This window comes from Erpetoichthys calabaricus, chromosome 14 (genome assembly GCF_900747795.2).
Source record: "Erpetoichthys calabaricus chromosome 14, fErpCal1.3, whole genome shotgun sequence".
In the NCBI taxonomy this organism is placed as follows: Eukaryota; Metazoa; Chordata; class Cladistia; order Polypteriformes; family Polypteridae; genus Erpetoichthys; species Erpetoichthys calabaricus.
The window spans coordinates 6,754,273-6,773,138 of record NC_041407.2 but is presented as its reverse complement, the minus strand read 5'-3'; positions in this window follow the sequence as shown (position 1 = coordinate 6,773,138).

Below are 18,866 nucleotides of genomic sequence, written 5' to 3'. Positions count from 1 at the left end.
GTGAAGGTGACAGACCTGCTCCTTGTGGTGCCCCAGTGTTGCTCTCACAGTCCTTGAGTGTCACAAACCACAGATCTCCCATCATGCAGGACACCACAGGCTCATCCACCTGCACATCTTTGAGGTTACCCCTTAACAGGGCTGGCTGGATGATACACAACACCAAGGAAAAATCGAAAAACAGAATCTGCCCGGACATGGCATTACTGCACATAAGAGGTGGCTGCTGACCCAGGTTGTCAGAAGTCTGGGACTTGGAGCCTTGAGCTGCAGACTACGGTGTTAACCCTCGGCCTTATCTTGTGTGATGTGCCCATATGTGTGTGTGGGTTGGGGGGGGGGTTTCCTCCAGCATGTTGAGGGGATTAAGATTCCACAATCAATTTGACATTTCTGTCACTCCGGGATAATCAGGTCCGCCACCCCCTTGTGTCGAGCAGAGATAATGTGGATGCCCTCTCGTGTTGTTCTGCCGATGAGGGATTCGCTTGTGAGATACTTGGAGATACTTTCTCGCTTTGTCTTGCTCTCTGATAATCAACTCCCTTTAACTGTCGCTGACATTCAGGGGGAGAAACGTAATTGTGGCGTAGAGGAAATTGGGGGGCAAGACAGAGAGAGAGAGAGAGAGATGCAGCTGTAAAGTGGATGAATGCTTCCTAACACTAAGGATAAACAGCACAGAAGATCCTTCCCGTGGCACTGTCTTCATCTCTCACTCGTCTCCAATCTTTCTTTAAGGCAGACAAAAAAGGCAGCGGGTACTGCTGCAAGTACCATCCACAGGTGGCAGCAGCGGGCATCGAGAGCCTGCGACTGATGGATAGAAGGCCTGCCAGGCTCGTCTTAATTGAGATATCAAATACTGGAGAGGGGTTTCTTATTTAGCCATTTTAAATAGCATTTCATCAACAGCCTGGTCCCTGAAAATGAGAAAACAGCAGAAATCAAGGACAGGAGTTTTTTCAGACGTCTCCTCCGATTGCAGAGCCGGGCCTAGAGACAGGAGGATAAGTATGCGCCCATATTTATATATAGTTTTTTTATTACTAATAAGTATTAAATAAAATTAAATAAATAAATAAATGATTTTGAGAACAAAATAAATGTATTAATTATTAAGTAAAACAAATAACAGACTGCAGTAATAGTACAATAGTAATAGGAGCATAAAATTGCACATATTAAAAATAAAATCACACCGACCTTAACAAAAGATAAACAAAATAGGTATTACACATGAGATGAATTAGAATATTACAAATTTTCAAGTAATTTAATATAATAATAGAGACAAAATAATATCAATAATACTTTAGACCAGGGGTCACCAACTCCGCTCCTGGAGGACCACCGTGGCTGCAGGTTTTCATTCTCACCCTTTTTTTAATGAGTGCCCTGTTTGTGCTGCTAATTAACTTCTTGTGAATTCACTTTAATTGAATTGCTTTTTTTAAGATTTGTTCCTCTGAATTTCTCCATCGTTCCTCTGAATTTCTTCATTTCTTTCTTTTAATGGCACCCAAACAGACATTAAATGTGAATTGAATGAGCCAAGAGAAGACCACCTCACTCGGGGCCTCAAACTGCAACCAATTTCACTCCAACCAGCTGCTTAATGAGGCGCCGATTCTTGTCGTTAATTAAACCCGTTGTTTAATTTTGTGGTTTGTTGCTGCTCTGGTGGTGCATTAGCAGTCCTTTCTGAAATTGTGGATTTTCTCTTTTCTAAGAGCACTGGTCAAATATTTTGTGGACCTGTGCAGATTGACATTCCTGAGACCTTCACCTTTCTTTATTTTCAGATATTGTGTGATGGACACCAGTTGTTTTGGCTCATTTTGTATCTCGTTATTGTCTGGCTGCTAATTAAGGAAAAAGAAACAATTAAGGGGTCTGAGTCTTCGAGAGCAAGTCAATTAAAATTAGTTCAAAAGAAGTTAATTAGCAACAAAAACAGGTCACTCATTAAAAAAGGGTGAGAATGAAAACCTGCAGCCAGTGGGGCCCTCCAGGACCGGAGCTGGCGACCCCTGCTTTAGACAAAATAAAATTTTAATAGAATTACAATGACGAAATAATTAAATAAATGCCCAGTATAAAATCTTTTTTTAACGTTTAACTTTTCTTGCTTTTAGTGAAACAAATTCATCAATTATTATCAAAATTAATTTGTTTTGTCAATTCCTGTTCGATTGATACAATTGCCATATTTGACCATTTTTCCTGAGCAAGTGACAATCTTAAATATGTTTTGATAATATTTAGTTTACTAAAGCTTCTTTCACCAGACGCTACAGTAACAGTTAGTGTTAGGAATATTCTCAATGCAACTTCTACATTTGGATAGGACTGAACTAAACTACCCTGCCTGGGATTGGTTCCCTGCCTTGTGCCCTGTGTTGGCTGGGTTTGGCTCCAGCAGACCCCCGTGACCCTGTGTTCGGATTCAGCGGGTTGGAAAATGGATGGATGGATGAACTAAACTATATTTATGAATTCTGTTTGATATTGGGAGATCTTATGCTGTTGGAAAACGCAAAATACCGGAAAGATGTTCAAATTGAAATGACTTCTGGTTTAACGGTGTCTAATTTGATAGAGTACTTAGAAGATAAGCCACCTCAGCCAATGGTTAAAAAATTGATTGTGGTGGTAGGAGTAGTAGATTATGATGGTGAGAATTTTAAAAGATTGGACTACCCAGCTCTATATAAATTATTAAAGAAGGTTATTTCCCAGAGCCCTAATAAAATTGTCACCTATTCCAGTAGTTGATCAATTGGGACCTAATTCAATAAATAATGCATACGCTATAAATAAAATTATTTCAAAACTGCCCAATTCTTATCCATATCCAAACATTACTTTGAATTGGATGAATGTATTTAATGCGCATTTACAGTCTGAATCCGCTGTGAAACTAGTATTAGTATTTTTAGTAATCTTAGTTTTTCTGTGTCCTTCCCTGTCCCAACCCTTACCTTAACCTTCAGTAACCTGGGCTCTAATGTTAAATCTTATATTTTAATGCCTAATCTTAAAATGATCATTCTTTTAGCCCTAATCTTAAAACGATGTTTTTATGTCACTGTCGCATGTTCTACTCTCCCTCATTCTAAACTTAATCTTAGTGTTTTAAGCCCTAATCTTAATATACACAGTTTTATTGTTCATGCCTAATCTTAACACTTAGATTAGAGGCCCTAATCTTAATATGCACTTTGATTTTAGTTTAGATGGTCTACCCCTGCCCCAACCCCAACCCCAACCCCAACTCTTATCTTAACCCCAGGTGACAGGCAGGACCACACTGGGTCTTAAAACTGGCCTGGGTGGGCATCCTTCAACGAGTGAGGTGACGAGGTCGACCCACTTGGCCCATTATTCATTGTCATTTTCTTTAAATTTGTGATGAGTACGCAGCTCACTACTCGCTATGAGCCTATCATATGAACTCTATCTAAACTGTTGCCAAACTTAATCTGTACACTGTTGTTTAGACACAACTTAAAATTTGACGACATACTTAGAAATAACATTTAATGAAAAATAAACATTTAGTAACATGGCTTACACGTTATTAGGGTACATGTCAAATGTCAATGTCATGTCCAAGTGCCAGTACACTAATAGGCTAATAGCTGCTCATTTACAATGGAATAAATGATAACCGAGGTTACAATGAAAACCCCACATGATTGAAACATTCCATTAACTTAACGATAAACTATAAATATTCCGTCCTAATATGAAAAATTCCTATCCTGTGTTTTATAACTTTATTTCATCATACTAATAATCGCAGCTGAAAATCAATAATTATCTCTCACGCCAACAACCAGAGAACAATAAAATGCATAAAACAATCTAAACTAATTATTAGTACAGAAGAATTTAAATACTAGATATGAGATAAAATAAATTGCAATAATGTATATGCAAACCGAAATGTAGCGGTATCGAAACAAAAATCAGCAATTTCGGCCAAATTTTTTGCTGCAACGTTGTGTACTGACAACTAAAAAAACTTGATGATGTAATACGGTATATTATATAGGACTATAGAAATCGCAGCACTGGACAGATAATGTTTAGTAGTTCAGAAAATTAATTTTAATGTCAAACAGTAACCTGTACATAAAATGTATTTCATGAAACGGCCGGCCCATGACCAGACCAGAGTCCGTGGCCTACCGGGCATTGCCCAAATGCCCTAATGGCCAGTCCGCCCCTGATGACAGGGGCTCTAATGTTAAAATGATTCCAAACCTTAACATTCACATTAGTAGCCCTAATATTAATTTTTTTTCTTTTAGAGCTTAGATTTTAACCCTAATGTTCATAAATGTAGCCCCTCAGGTCAAAACTATACTCTGCTGGGATGCATATATATGGACTGGTTTCATTGTTATTTATTAATTTATAGAAATACTTGTTTCAAATAATGATTTATCCCTTTTACTTATTCCTATTTTAAGAACATTTTAAAGGTTTTTTTAGGAGTATATATATAGGTGTATGATTAGGTTAAATTTAAGGGGTGGGTATTTTAAATATTATATACAACCTCTGTTTAGACCTTTATACTTACCTTTTAAAACTCTTTTAGAAAACCTATTTATTGTTTAAATATAAGGATAATTTTAATTGGGAACATTTATTTATTGATATCGGGGGGGGGGGGGGGGGGGGGGTGGTTTTAATAGTAGGGTGGTATGTATTTTAATTAAAAATATTTTTTACGGGAGGAGTGTGCCAGTGCCCCGGTCCTTAATCCTAACCTAACCTTAATGCCTAACCCTAACTCTGTGTTTACTAAAAAGTCCCTGGTTCCTGATAAAAAGCACCCGAAATTATAGAGCTGTGACATTCACATATGGAAGGAGAAGATTCAGCTCATAAAATGTCTTTTTCTGGCTGTCCTTTGTACCTAAACTGTCTCAAAAATTTATCTTGAAATTCGCTAGAAGCTCACAGGTTTATGGGAGCGGCAAAGTGAAAAAACCCACAAGAAATCTCGGCAGAAGGTCACATATGGGAGACTCTGAGGTTTGGTGGCCTGATATACTGAATCAGGAGATGATTTGTTTCTTCATGTCAATCTCCACTTAGTTTGGTTGTATTTAACCAAGAAGTAACAATTAACGCCCCGTGGGTGTGTCACGAAGATTCCACGAGAGTTGTGCTTGCGCTCCGCCATGTTTGCGATGAGTATGTGCTTTGTTCACAGAGCAGCGATGTGTGAGAAGAACGTCTTTTATCTCATATGAGGACATCAAAATTCGTTACTTTGCATGCTATGGGAAGGACACATCTTGTCTAGTCGAATCTACGGCAAGCTCTGTGGAGAGCATACAGCGACGTGCCCCCCTTTTCATTCAGACAGCAAACATATCGGAGATCATTGAATTTCACTGTATGATATTGCATAATTGACATGAATATCATCTCTATTTAGGTTACCTCAAATCACACGTCTGCTGTCTTTAGGCCTGCAAATACGTGTTTGTTAATATAAAGTTTGGCTCGTATTTACTACATTGCATCAAAGTCGTGCCAGATGTGACCACATTAAGAGGGCACATCACTCTTGCAATGTGAGATCAGGGCTGTGATCATCGGTCACAAATAGTATTCGTTTCTCACCAACTCAGTATGTGGTTGGCCATCAGTTTGATCTACCCAAGCAGAAGTGAATCTGCACCCTTTATTATGTGGTCAACCACTAATAGGATCCGATTGTAAGAGAGAAGAAGAGACGCTGAGTCGGAATCTGGTGGTAGGACTCATCTGATTGACTGCCACTTGTGCAAGATGTTTAGTGCGAACTTGAATTCACGTGTTAATATAATAATGTTTATAATGAGATAAAAATGTTTCCCACAATGCACAATACGTCCTGTCAGATCACATTCATACCGCACACGGCACTGCACTGAGACCACTGTCTCCAAAGGGTCCCGAAACGGTTATTTTCCTTATAAATCCATCCTTATTTTGACCCCAGACTTGAACCTGTGCAGTTGTGTCTGGGGTTTAAGGGTTCTGTTACGCCCCCTACAGGTCACAATATTCATTCATTCAAATTATTTCACTCCCTTTTCATTTATTAATATTATTAATGGAATATAAAATTCAGAGAATTAAAAACAGTGTGTTGCTTACTCTTCGCTTTCCCCCTCATAAAGTCATTGAAAAGTGACATTAAGATATTTACAGTAATACATTGTTCAGTGTAAAATTAATCTCCTGCTCTGAAGGTCGTAAAAATGTATTTTTAGTGTTTGCTCTGTACAAATCGGACAGAGGCGCGAGGCATTTCTCAAGGCTATTTAAAGCGTCAGATCCCAGGGTAGCAGAGAATTTATTTCCACCACGGAAGTACATGACAGACGCTGCCTGGCTGGAGTGGACCAGCGGCACAGCAGCAGGACTCCTGGACGGGAGAGGAAACAGATAACTGGTGACAAAGTTACCGACGAGCCCTTGGTGTCTCCGGACAGTGAGAAAACCAAAGTGCCACCTTGTCATGGAAGATGCGGGTTGGCTGGCACCCCGGCCGGGGTGGATGGTTCCCTACCTGGCCAAGAAGCTGTGATAAAGGAAGGATATGGACAGACGGGCATCCCAACCGGGCTGGTTGGTGGTACCTTTCCTGATCATTATAGGGGAAGGATGGAAGGAGACGGCCATCCGTGGCTATTTGTGGGTGGGGGTACCCCTCTGGTATGGCTTCTGTTTGGAGACCCGCAGTGGGAGCTGTAATTTTGATTGGGTTCTCAGGTGCCACTAGAGGGAGCTGCTCTTCTGTTACAGACCCTGTTGCACCGGAAGACCTCCAGGGTTTGGGTTGAAAAGGAGCCACTCTGCCTGATCCGGGAGTCAGAGACAAGGTGTGCTTGGAGGAGAGTGGAGGGGGGGAAAGGAAAGAAAAGGAGTGTCATTTAAAATAATAAAAACCTGTTAAAGGTATTCTGTTTAATTAAAATGTCTTTCTTTGAGACCGTGAATGTGTGGTCCGGTTGAATTTACCCATAGGAATGAAAAATCAAAAATGAGATCCCCTTAACATCTCTTTGGTTTGTCCTACACAACAAAGAGATCAGAAAGAAATTAAATGGTGACGTTGTCTTTGGTCTCCTGCTTCTCAGACGTTTCTCCTGAGAGCCAATCCAACAGTATGCTCACCTCTTGAGGTTCAGCAGTGATCTCAGCAAAGTCACACGGTGGGCTCAGACTTTCCAAGTAGTTTCTTGACTTTGTTTTTTACAATTTGAAAGTGTTTGCATCGTGCGCTCAGCACTATGTGGGGAAACGAATGGAGAGTTGCTTGTGGTAATAAAACGTTTTACGACGGTTAAAAACTGAACAATACTCTTAGTTGCTCTAATATTGTATTGCTTGTGGTGCGGTGGGTCCACAGCTCAAGTCAAAAAGGCCACTTTTTAAATAAATAGAGAGGGGGCGTGGTAGTGTGGCGGATCGGTTTCCGGATGAATTCGTGATGCGGATAGTCCTCACTTAAGTGCACAGGTGAGGACTGTGGACGCTGAAAGTCGGGAACGACAAGGCAACGGACACCAATATAAAATAAAAATCAATTTCTTTATTCTTGGTGAGAGGAGGCAGGCTGCAGACCCTGTCACGTTCCAGTGTGCTACAAACCGTCAGCCTGCTAGTAGGAAGATGAGACTTCCTTTAAATACTCAAGTTCGTTGACAAGAAGAAAAAAAAGAAACGCGGCAGTTCATTTTGAGGTCATACACACAGTACTGTGCAAAAGTTTTAGGCAGGTGTGAAAAAATGCTGTAAACAAAGAATGCTTTCAGAAATGGAAGTGTTAATCATTTATTTTCATCAATTAACAAAATGCAGTGAATGAACTAAAGAGAAATCGAAATCAAATCAATATTTGGTGTCACCACCCTTTGCCTTCAAAACAGCATCAATTCTTCTAGGTACACTTGCACACAGTTTTTGAAGGAACTCGGCTGGTAGGTTGTTCCAAACATCTTGGAGAACTAACCCCAGATCTTCTGTGGATGTAGGCTTCCTCACATCCTTCGGTCTCTTCATGTAATCCCAGACACACTCGATGATGTTGAGATCAGGGCTCTGTGGGGGCCATACCATCACTTCCAGGACTTCTTGTTCTTCTTTACACTGAAGATAGTTCTTAATGACTTTGGCTGTATGTTTGGGGTCGTTGTCCTGCTGCAGAATAAATTTGGGGCCAATCATATGCCTCCCTGATGGTATTGTATGATGGATAAGTATCTGCCTGTATTCCTCAGCATTGAGAACACCATTAATCCTGACCAAATCTCCAACTCCATTTGCAGAAATGCAGTCCCAAACGTTCAAGGAACCTCCACCATGCTTCACTGTTGCCTGCAGACACTCATTATTGTACCGCTCTCCAGGCCTTCAACAAACAAACTGCCTTCTGCTACAGCCAAATTCAGATTTTGACTCATCAGTCCACAGCACCTGCTGCCATTTTTCTGCACCCCAGTTCCTATGTTTTCGTGCATACTTGAGTCGCTTGGCCTTGTTTCCATGTCGGAGGTATGGCTTTTTGGCTGCAACTCTTCCATGAAGACCACTTCTGGCCAGACGTCTCCGGACAGTAGATGGGTGTACCAGGGTCCCACTGGTTTCTGCCAGTTCTGAGCTGATGGCACTGCTGGACATCTTCTGATTTTGAAGGGTAATAAGCTTGACGTGTCTTTCATCTGCTGCACTAAGTTTCCTTGGCCGACCACTGCGTCTACGATCCTCAACGTTGCCCGTTTCTTTGTGCTTCTTCAAAAGAGCTTGAACAGCACATCTTGAATCCCCAGTCTGCTTTGAAATCTTTGTCTGGGAGAGACCTTGCTGATGCAGTAGAACTACCTTGTGTCTTGTTGCTATGCTCAAATTTGCCGTGACATGAAACTGTCTTCCACAACCTCACCTTGGTAGCAGAGTTTGGCTGTTCCTCACCCAGTTTGAAGCTGTTTCTGTTTCAGTTAATGACTGTGTTTCAACCTACATGTGACATTGATGATCATTAGCACCTGTTTGGTAGAATTGGTTGATCAGACACCTGACTAGAATCCTACAAAATCCCTGACTTTGTGCAAGTGGACCTGTAAGAATTGATGCTGGTTTGAAGGCAAAAGGTAGGAACACCAAATATTGATTTGATTTAGATTTGTCTTTTGTTCGCTCACTTTTGCATTTTGTAAATTGTTAACAATAAACAATCATTAGTTATATTTCTGAAAGCATTGTTTGTTTACAGCATTTTTTCACACCTGCCGAAAACTTTTGCACAGTATTGTAGATTGTTATAGCTTGCGGTCACACCCTGGACTGCAACATGCAGAAGCACACAGTGTTTTTACAGATAAAGAGTGGTCAGCATTTTCACAATTTTAGGAAATACACTTCTGCTAACTTGCGCGTACATAAGACCAGTTATAGCGTTATAGGGTGTATGCAACTCAGCGGTTTTAGACAATGCTCACTTCCTTATACTTTTTTGTCACGCACATTGCTCATAAAATATCAAGGGTTACATAAAGGTTAGTTCAGTACTTTACATTAGTTATAAAAAAATTATATTCTTATAGCTTTAGCATCTGCATTAGATTACATTTGTTCAGTTAGCTTCAGCACATTCTTATTTAATATATCTGTCACACTTCTTATAGTTCTATTAGCATCATACTTTTATTATTTGGAAAGACTGACGCACCTTAATTCTAAATATTCTTTCTCAGGAGTCGTCCCCATCCGTAATTGTTGCCGGGAGCTGCTGATTGCCACACCTGATCCCGTAATATACAGAAGCGCAAGGCGGCTAGGAGGGGAGATAAAGGAAGGAGAAAAGAGAGGAGAGAGAACGGGAGGTTAAGGGAGAAGAAGGTTAGGAGCGGAGTCGTGGAGGCTTTGGGCGTGTTGAGCCCCAGCGTGAGCTCCCTGGCCACTGGGGGAAGAAGTGTCGGTCCGGCTGGAGCCCGACATAGCTGGGGATTGGAGGGCTACTGGACGAGTATTGACGGAGCTGTATTATGATGGTAGGGCGACTCCTCTGTTGCGGGGCCCGGAAGGGAGTTGCCGGGTTAAAGAAGGATGCACCGGGATTTGTGTTTTTAAAGACTGCTTCCAGCCATATTTGAACCTCGTTGTTTTTGTAAGGATTTCTTCATTGTGTTTATAACTTCCACTAATTCACTCGTTTTAATGGATTATTTATTTAATGACTTATTTTGATACACTGCACTCTATTTCATTTGGACACTTTGTTTTGTTGTTGCTGTTTTTAATAAAAGCACTTTGCACTTTTTGCACCATCCCCTTGCTTTGTTGTGCCTCACTGTCCAGCTCATCGCAGTGGCGTAGCTATGGGGGGGGGGTTTCAAAGGGGGACATCTGTCCCCAGGCGCAGCATCCAGGGGGCGCCAAATTGATGTTACGAAATTTTAGAATGAAATATTTTCCATTCTTAAATGCACTAAAAAGTAAATAAATATGACCACCTATGACTCAGGCACCGCCAAGAGTGGCAGCCTTTTCAGCAGCTCCATGTATGACTTTATTTTTCTACTTTTATTTTTCTCTTTTTTATTGATCACTCCTATCGCTTTATTTTATGTGGATTCGTTCCCTGGACACACTTACTTTTACAACGTGGGCATGGATTTTTACACACCTTTTTTTGTGAATTTCCCCTTGGGATTAATAAAGTATCTATCTATCTATCTATCTATCTATCTATCTATCTATTATATAGCGCCTTTCATATCTATCTATCTATTATATAGTGCCTTTCATATCTATCTATCTATCTATTATATAGTGCCTTTCATATCTATCTATCTATCTATCTATAACTTATCCCCTCCACTACTCTAACATGCTTGACTCCCACCCAGAAACATTTTTGATGTTATTGAACAGTTCGCTTGACTGACATAATTAGCGAAACCTTGAAAATATACGCATAAAAGTGCTTTAAAAAATTAAAATATTTACAAATTTAAAACTATTTAAAATAAAAAATATGAAATTTTTTTCTTAAAATACTATCATTTTAAATACATTTTTAAAAAATTTTCTTTCCCTTCCCCATTGCATTTTGGCAAACAGGAGGGGGCGCGAAATCTTCAGTTGTCCCCGGGCGCGGACAACCCTAGCTACACCTCTGGCTCATCGCTGACATTACCGACGGTGTCGAGTTCAGAGCTTCCAGAAGCAAGGCAGGAGCATGGAGCAGAACCTGCATCGTCACATTCCTCCACTCCAGTTGGATCAAACTCCTTCTGGAAGAAAAGGCAGGCAGCGTGGTGTGGTGCGGGTGCTAAGACTTTAGACTTTAAACCCTGAAGGTGTGGGTTGAAATCCCACCGCTGACACCACTGTGTGACCACAAGCAGGTCACATCACCTGCCTGTGCTCCAATCGGAGAAACAAAGAAACGTAACCAATCGCATCTCAAATGTTGTCAGGCATCAGACTAATAAGAAGTGATAAAGATATGAAGTCTTGAAAGAGGTTAAAGCAAGAACTCACAAGACATACAGCACTTTTCAAATTACATTTTCAGTTTGGATTCCATTGTCCTCGGTTGCACCTCATTGTCTCCTTTTTTGTCTCCCAAGGAATTTTAGGAGAAACATCTGTGACAAAGTTGATTTTTAAATGAAACAGAAATGAAAATCTATTTTAAGTCTCATGAGCCATCAAAGATCAACCGCTGAGCAGTGATGTGGGTGTTTGGGGTGCTGCTGCGCCCCCTACAGGTCACACACCATATACTCTTGTAACTTAACCAGTACTTGTTAAAGTTCTCATCATCGTTTTTTATAAAATACTAGCTGTCCCCCGTGGCTCTGTCCATGTAGTAGTGAAACAGGACAACCTTTATCAATCTCTAGATCATGACGTCTGCAGAACAAACAGGGATCGCACGGTCCAACACATGACAGGAGGGAGACCGACGAGAATGGAGGCTGGCGCGTGAGTGAGGAGGGCCCCACCCGGTTCCTTACTTCTGAGACCCCGCCCCTTCCCCTCCCCTTGGCCCACAGCCTCTCTCTCGGATTCGTGCGAATAAATCGCTGCCACAAGTGAACGGTAAGAGAAGTCGCAAAATCAACCGGAATGTTCCAGCAAATTCTAGAAAAAAAAGGGATCTAAATCAGTTCAGACACACAGCCTTTAGATTTTATATATATATTGTGGAGACTGGCCCGGACACAGACAGGTGGACACCGATAGTTCACCCACCACACGTTTATTATACATAATTTATATTTACAAAAGTGACACGCACAACTCCAGTACTCCCCCAAAGTCCAGGCCTTTCTTCCTATGCCTTTCTCAGGTCCGCCTCCACTCCTCTTCTCCAAGACTTCGTCCACTCTGCTCCCGACTCCAGCCATCGAACAGAGGGAGGCGGCCCCTTTTATACACTCCCGGACGTGCTCCAGGTACTTCCCGATAAGCTTCCGCCGGCCCTTCCTGGTGTGGAGGAAGTACCGGTTGTGCACCCGGAGGCACTCCGGGTGTCCCTGGTCTTCTTTCCCCCAGCACTTCCGGGTGTGCTGAGGGCCAGGGCTCCATAGTCATTGGGGCGCCGCCTGGCGGTGACCACGGGCCCCTATAGGGTTGAGCTTCTAAAGCTCCATTCCCATGGTCCAAAAAGCCACCAGGGCGGTCGCCCCCTTGTGGTCTGGAGGAGGCGTAAGCCCTCCTCCAGTCCTTCCGGGCATCCCAGCTGGGTGCCACCTCCAGCCGCTTGCCACAATATATATAAAATATATATATATCAATAAGACTTAGCTTACTTCACACTTTTTTGCATATTTGAAAACCTTGTACAGTGGGCATAAATAAGTATTTGATCCCCTGCTGAATTCGTAAGTTTGCTCGCTTACAAAGAAATGAACAGCCTCTAGTTTTACTGCTAGTTTCATTTTAATGGACGTGTCGGTATGATCCTGAATCCCGGGGTTTGCGTAGTGACGGTGAAGCAGTTGAATGTTTGGCATCGAAAGCAGCAATCGTGAAAAAGGGTGTCAATTCCGTATGGGCGTCTTTCTTTGGTTTCCAGTGAAGTGTCCGGGTTGTAATGGATCCTCCTTTTCTTTTTGTCCTCTTGTTTATAGATGGCACTGATGTGATTGACAGGGACAAATACCTCGAGGGGGTCAGTGTTCTCCTTCTCTCTTTGTTTATGGGGGGAAAAACATTTAAACAGCCACACAACAGACTCTAGAAATGGGACGACACTATAAAAGACGCACATTTAAGATGTCCCCATTCAACGTAATGTGTTTATTTTCTGGATTATATTCTGTCTCTCTCTCTCTCTCTCCATAAAAATTAGAGACTGTTCATTTCTGTATAAGTAAGGAAACTTACAAATTCAGCAGGGGACCAAATACTTATTTCCCCCACGATAAGCACGAGATCCAGAAAGTCAAATTAAAAATCCTTACAAAGCAGTGGCGGTGCTTCATGGAGAGGCAGAGAGAGCCTGCATCCAGGTATCCAGTCGCTCTCCATTTTACACCCCCTTACCCCAAGCGGCCCGTGTCTTAATTGGGTTCAGACTATTTTAAATACCCAGACTTTTTTTTTTTGGCAGTCGCTAAAGTGAATTAATCATTTCACCCGCTTTTCTCCTGGGCAAAGTGATTTCCCATCAGTCCCGGATCCCGTTTCATGTGACCATTAGTAGCAAATGTCACAGGGGACACTTATCCAATAGGAACCAGACGCAGACCTCCACAGTACATTTCACAGAGACCCCTAAGAGCCGACTGAATGAAATGACTTTCGATCTCAACTGACCTTGGCAGCATGCAGACTACCAATCTCTTCCGCGACAGCTCGAGGTATCAGCTCCTGTGTCTGCGGATGATTAGGTGAAACTTGTTATTATTATCATTATTATTTTTTTTTCCCCCTTCTAATTGCGTTTCACACTTTTGTTATTTAGCAATCTCATTTTATCATGTACAACAACACGACCGTTCCCTGCTCCCTTTTTTTTTTTTATCTCTCTATGGAACTGGAACTATTCAATGAACCAAACGACTCTTGTGTGCACGTGTATATATATATAAACACGTACATTTTAAATACGTTAAAAACATCGGGCAAACTAAATACCCCTCCTAGTGATTGCATATATATTTAAATCATCCTTCTTCCTCATCATCTTCAGTGTTGTGGCTGGAAAAGGATGCAGTGACATTAAAATGATTGCATTGCCTTGATCTGTTAAAAAAAATGCAAATGAGTTTTTTTTTTTTTAACCTGCTTGCGAATGGGTTGCGGTTGGCTGCCCTGGTAGCGCCAACTTCCTTTGAAAAGAATGACTTTTTAAATTACATATATATCACTGTCAACCCACAAGGTGGTACAAGTTTAAAGCTTCACACACACACACACACACACACACATGGAATCTGAGGCAGACTAGTGGGTCCGCACTTGGCCCGTCCATTTTTTCAGAACCTCCCTCATTCATTTATTCATACCTACGGTGGGTTCAGAAAGTCTTTGGACCCTTTCACTTTCTAGACATTTTGTTATGTTTGCACGCCTTGTGCTAAAAATCATTTCAATTGATTTTGTCACTCACGCTCGTCTGAGGCTCTCCTTAAGGGCACCGTCGAGGTATCTGATAACCCGCTAGGCCAAGAGAGGCGGGCGCTACCGCTAATACTTTCTTCTCCTTATCTCCCTGCAGCATAGTGAGGGCACCTGACTCCGCCTCCTTCTGGATTTTCCGACCAATAAGCTGAGAAGGAGGCGTCACGTTCTACAAGGATGCACTGCTAGATGCAACCTCCCTGGAAAGTGACCCAATGAGAGAGAATACTTTCTTTTCTGTTTTGTTGGCCTGAATAGGGCAGTTTGACTTCTGTTGAACTGACAATTACATTAAATGGCACAACTCTGCTTCACCACCTTAGGCCACAGGTTCAACACGCCCTTGACCCTCTGCAGTTTGCATATCAGGAGAAGGTGGGAGCGGAGGATGCCATCATCTATATGCTACACCGATCCCTCTCTCACTTGGACAGAGGCAGTGGTGCTGTAAGAATTATGTTTCTAGACTTCTCTAGCACCTTCAACACAATCCAACCTATGCTCCTTAGGGACAAGCTGACAGAGATGGGATTAGATTCATACCTAGTAGCATGGATCGTGGACTATCTTAAAGACAGACCTCAGTATGTGCGTCTTGGGAACTGCACGTCTGACATTGTGGTCAGCAACACAGGAGCGCCACAAGGGACTGTACTTTCTCCGGTCCTGTTCAGCCTAAATACATCGGACTTCCAATACAACTCGGAGTCCTGCCATGTGCAAAAGTTCGCTGATGACACTGCTATCGTGGGATGCATCAGGAATGGGCTGGAGGATGAGTACAGGGACCTAATCAATGACTTTGTTAAATGGTGCGACTCAAACCACCTACACCTGAACACCAGCAAAACCAAGGAGCTGATGGTGGATTTTAGGAGGCCCAGACCCCTCATAGACCCCGTGATCATCAAAGGTGACTGTGTGCAGAGGGTGCAGACCTATAAATACCTGGGAGTGCAGCTGGATGATAAATTAGAATGGACTGCCAATACTGATGCGCTGTGCAAGAAAGGACAGAGCCGACTATACTTCCTTAGAAGGTTGGCGTCCTTCAACATCTGCAATAAGATGCTGCAGATGTTCTATCAGACAGTTGTGGCGAGCGCCCTCTTCTACGCGGTGGTGTGCTGGGGAGGCAGCATTAAGAGGAAAGACGCCTCACGCCTGGACAAACTGGTGAGGAAGGCAGGCTCTATTGTTGGCATGGAGCTGGACAGTTTGACATCTGTGGCAGAGCGACGGGCGCTGAGCAGGCACCTATCAATTATGGAGAATCCACTGCATCCACTAAATAATAGTATCATCTCCAGACAGAAGAGCAGCTTCAGCGACAGACTGCTGTCACCGTCCTGCTCCACTGACAGATTGAGGAGATCGTTCCTCCCCCAAACTATGCGACTCTTCAATTCCACCCGGGGGGGGGGGGGGGGGGGGGGGTAAACGTTAACATTTAACATTATACAAAGTTATTGTCTTTTTATCACCTGCATCATTATCATTCTTTAATTTAATATTATTTATTGTATCAGTATGCTGCTGCTGGAAAATTTGAATTTCCCATTGGGATTAATAAAGTATCTATCTATCTATCTATCTAACTCAGTCCACACCACAAATTTTGATCGGTCAGTCTGTCATTCTTGCGCCCAGACACAATTTTTACTTCACATCAAGCAACACTCAATATACCAGAATGACAGAGTTTAGCTGGGGCGAATCGAGAACATTCACAGCGTTTGTGTTGTCTTTGCTTTGTTCTTAGGGTCATTGTCCTATTGGAAGGTGGACCTTTGGCCCAACCAGAAGTCCAGAGTGCTCTTGAGCAGGCCTTCATTAAGGACACTTTCTCATTAACCCAAGTATTCAGATTCTTTACTCAGTACTTAGTTATGGCAGTGAATTCCAGCCTGGAGTCTTCTTGGGTTTGACGTGACACACACACTTGGATTTGGGGATTTTCCGCCATTGTCATCTGCAGATCCTCTCCAGCTCTGTCAGGATGGATGGAGACCATCAGTGGACAGCTGTTGGCTTCTGCCAGGACAAATCAAGAACATTCACAGAGTTGTCTCCAAGCCCCTTTTGTGCTGCCTTTGCTTTGTTCTTAGGGTCATGGTCCTGTTGGAAGATGGATCTGAATTTATCGAACTTTAATGTGATGTTGTTAGATTTTCAGATTCTTATTCTGTTTTTAAATTATAAGCTAAAATATCAAGAAACTTGTGGTTTTTATTTTTGATTGAGCAAACGTTCTTTCAAAGGAACAAACAAACTTTTAAAAAAAATGATCTATTCATAACACCAATGTTTGTATTTAGGTGATTTAGTTAGCTGAAGGTCGAGTTACGATGACCCATTGCATATCACTTTAGATTTCACCTGACTTTTCCTGTTATTTTAATGAGTCATTTTTTTAAAAAAAGTTTTGTTATTTATAAGAATGTCAGTTAAAACGAATGGATCGTTTATTTAGTCTCTCATCGAGCATAGTGGACCTCAGTTTAATGGGAATACTCCAATCGGTAAGAGAGTAAATATTTTATTCTCATTTCATGTTTTTTGCTCCGTTAAATAATAATTAATTTTTATTTTACATATTGTAATAAATAGTGCCTTCTTGCGCCCGTCCTGGCACAGACTCACACGGAGGCACGTATAAAAATCAAAATAAAGATTTATTTTTCTTCACCTGTGGGGCACGTCTTCCCCGTGAACCCCACAGGCAATACACAGTCCCAAACAAGCACTGAGCACAACCAAAACATGCCCTTCCGGCACCACCACTCCTCCCTTGAAGCTTCGTCCTCTCCTCCCGACTCTGGCCACTGAGCGGTGGTGGCTGGCCCCTTTCATAGCCCATCCGGAAGTGTTCCAGGTGCTTGACCACCTGGTCCCAAGTGCATGTCCGGGTGGGGCTGGAGATATGTCCAGCCGGGCTGTGGAATCCAGACAGCACCCCCTAGCGGCCACCCCAGCTCCCAACCAGCCTGTGGAGGACTCCATCTCCCATGGAGCCCTACGGGAGGTTGGGGAATCACCGTCGGCCAGGGAGGCTGCCACCAAGCATCCCGGGGGAGGTATTGAGCTGCCCATGGTTGCTCCCCTGGAACATATGCAGCAGGGGCATCCTGGCCGAGCATGGGACCTGGCCGCCCTTCACAACATTTATAGAATTTCATGATTTTGACTCCAATAAATAATTTTTCTTTTGTACATTTACAGATTTCACTAATATTCTGGTTGCAACTGGGGATTGGGTGGCAAAGGCACCAGGGAACTTGGCCCCCCAGTATATCTATCTATCTATAGGGTGGTCCAGATCTAATTATGCAACTGTTCGCCTGACAACCATCTCCCCGCCATTTTGGAATGCAGGGCAGGTGCTGCCATCTATCGGCAACAAAAGGAATTTTAAGTGAAATCTCTATGTGCAGGGCAGGTGCTGTGAATTTTCTATGTAATACAGTAATCCCTCACTTATCGTGGGAGATAGGTTCCAAGGCCGACCACGATAACTGAATTTCCGTGAAGTAGGGACACCATATTTATTTAATTATTTAACGTGTATTTGGACGTTTTTAAACCCTCCCTGTATTGTTTACAACCCACCATTTACTCTATTAATAACAGGAACAACTGCTAAGCAATATGAAAATCGGTAGATAAGTTTACATTTACTGTATAGAGAAGTACACGTAGCAGCTTGTAGGCGGTCATGACGTCGTCGACCTTGTTGTAAAGATTCCTAAAGCAGATTCCATCCAGACTACTGCCTTATCACGTCCACTTGCAACTCGTTTTGCGCCCTGGTTAAAGGACACTGCGGCCGTAGATCTTATATGCTTTTCCTCCTTTTTAAATAAAAAGAATCGTGGGCTCATTGATCCTGCAGCGGTGTAGCTGTTCCCTTCCTTCAACATATTCAAAACTTTTACCTTTTCTGCAATCATTTGCATGTTCTGTTGGCGCTTGGACACGGCCCCTGAAGCAGTAGCACGTTAATGATGAATGAGTGAGATGAGACTTCCTGGTTAATGCAGCACTCCGTCGCTGAGCCAATCAGCAGCACACAGGAACTTAACTGCGTGCTCTGATTGGGTAGCTTCTCAGCCATCCGCCAATAGCATCTCTTGTATGAAATCAACTGGGCAAACCAACTGAGGAAGTAAGTACCAGAAGTAAAAAGACCCATTGTCCGCAGAAACCCACAA